Genomic DNA, 2,718 nt, shown 5'->3' with positions numbered 1-2,718 from the left:
GGGTTTGAACTGCCAGCCTTCTGATTAGCAGTCAAATGTCTTAGGCACCATGCCACCAGATCTCCTTCCAATATGGGGTGCTCTCTTCAAATACTTCTTTCTATTCTTTATAGCTAATGATCCAATTTTGTTTCTTCCAAAATCCTGAAGGTCCTGCTAAAACATTAGTCACTGTCCATGAACCAGATATCTCTGGCCATCTCTCCTTATGCCTTCAGGATCTACTCATATTTCCTCTTTTATACCACTTTCACTTGATTATGGAGTCTTAATATGCATACACAACTCTTTTGTCTTTGTCAGTCAGACAGCAGCCAATTTATGATGGACCACTCAAGTCACATTATAACTTAATGGTCTATGGTTAAGCATTCAGTCTTCACCAGAGTCCAGTAGTAAGTAAGATGCTATTTCTCAAAAAAATATTGGTAGAGGATGGCATAGTTTTGCTGCAAATCCTCAAGATCTGCACTGTGATTTCCTAGAGGCTCCTGCCTAAGGCACCCTACAGCATGCCTATCCGTCTCAGACACTTCAAGCACCATTAGATCTGCTACATCATACAGCCTGACTGAGAGAGCAGCTTGCATGACAGCCTGGACATGTTGAAGAGCCTTTTCATATTCTGGGCCCCACTTGGCATTTTGACAAATAAAAAAAATCTCTTCTGAACTTTAAAAAATTTAAAAATTCAGTAGGTTATGGAATCCTTGTCAAACCTTTAGAAAAGCAGCCAGTCAGATTTTTCCTTGCCAGTGGCATACTCACATTGCTTTTTTATGATGATTTTGAGAGTTTTGCTTTCATTATTTTGTATGTTTTTCTGAGTTTGATTTCAAGTAAAAAACCTTTGAGCATTTCTTACTATTCAAAATAATAATGAAGTGAGAATTCAGGTCTGTTAGGTACTCATAATCTTGAGCATGTGGTTGGTTGATTAAATAAGCATTTGTTGAATTAAATTAAAGCTTGAATAAAAATGGCCTAATAAACACATATGGACAAATGTTCATATTGCATACATAGCTAGATGATGATTAATATTATAGATGATAAGTTGTTGTTGTTGTTGTCATGTGCCATCAAGTCATCTCCAACTCATAGCTATGTACAACAGAATGAAACACCTCTCAGTCCAGCACCAGCCTCACAATCCTTGCTAAACCCGAGCTCACTGTTCCAACCACTGTGTCAATCCATCTGAGGGTCTTCCCCTTTTCCACTGACCCTCCACTTTAGTAAGTGTGATATCCTTTTCCAGGGAATGATTGCTTCTGACAACATGACCAAAGTAGGTGAGACAAAGTCTGGCCATTCTGTCTTCCAAGGAACATTCCAGCTGCACTTCCTCTAGGACAGATTTGTTCACTTTTTGGCAGTCCATGGCACTTTCAGTATTCTTTGCCAAAACCACAACTTCAAAGTATCAACTCTTCTAGGTCTTCCTTATTCACTGTCCAGCTTTCACATGCATATGAGGGGATTAACACCATTGCTTGGGTTAGGTGCACCTTAGTTTTCAAAGAGACATCTTCACTCTTCAGCACTTTAAAGAGGGCTTTTTGCAGCAGATTTGCCCAGTGCGATGTATCATCTGATTTCTTGACTGATGCTTCCATTGGCATTGAGTGTGGAAACAAGTTATATGAAATCCTTGACAACTTCAATCTTTTCTCCATATATCATGATGCTTCTTGTTTGTCCATTTGTGAGGATTTTTGTTTTCTTTATGTTGAGATATAATCCATACTACAGACTGTAGTCTTTAATCTTCGTCAGTAAGTGCCTCAAGTCATCTTCATTTTCAGCAAGGAAGATTGTGTCATCTGCATATTTCAGGTTGTTAATGAGTCTTCCTCCCACCCTGATGCTGCATTCTTCATATAGTCCAGCTTCTTGGATTATTTGGTCAGAATACAGATTGAATAAGTATGGTGAAAGGATATAACCCTGACATACTTCTTTCCTGATTTTAAACTATGCATTATCCCCTTGTTCTATTCAAACAGCAGCCTCCTGATCTATGTACAAGTTCCTCATGAGCACAATTAAGTGTTCTGGAATTTCCATTCTTCACAATGTTATCTGTAATTTGTTATGATCCATATAACTAAATGTTTTTGCATAATCAATGAAACAGAAGTAAACATCTTCCTGGTATTCTTTGCTTTCAGCTAAGATCCATTTGACATCATCAATGGTATCTCTTATTCCAGATCCTCTCCTGATATCAGCTTGCATTTCTGGAAGTTCTCTGTCAATATACTGCTGCAATTTTTGAATTATCTACAGCAAGATTTTACTTACAGGTGATATTAATCATATTGTTTGATATTTCTATGCTCTGTTGGTTCACCTTTCTTTGGAATGGGCACAACAAATATGGATCTCTTCCAGTCAGTTGGCCAAGTAACTGTCTTCCAAATTTCTTGGCATAGACAAGTAAGTGCCTCCAGTGTGGCACCCATTTGTTAATACGTCTCAGTGAGTGTTCTATAAATTCCTGGAGTCTTGTTTTTTGCCAATCCCTTCCCAAAATGTCACTTCCCAAAATGGATGAGTATCAATCAATTGCTTTTAGTGCTATGACTCTGTGTATTCCTTCCATCTTCTTTTGATGTTTTCTGCATCATTTAATATTTTGCCCATAGAATCTTTCAATATTGCAACTCAAGGCTTGAATTTCTTTTTCAGTTCTTTCAGGTTGAGAAATGCTAA

The sequence above is a fragment of the Orycteropus afer genome, unplaced genomic scaffold (genome assembly GCF_000298275.1).
Source record: "Orycteropus afer afer isolate SDZICR_OR568_19922 unplaced genomic scaffold, OryAfe1.0 scaffold00053, whole genome shotgun sequence".
Classification (NCBI taxonomy): domain Eukaryota; kingdom Metazoa; phylum Chordata; class Mammalia; order Tubulidentata; family Orycteropodidae; genus Orycteropus; species Orycteropus afer.
Note: the sequence above shows the minus strand (reverse complement) of the source record.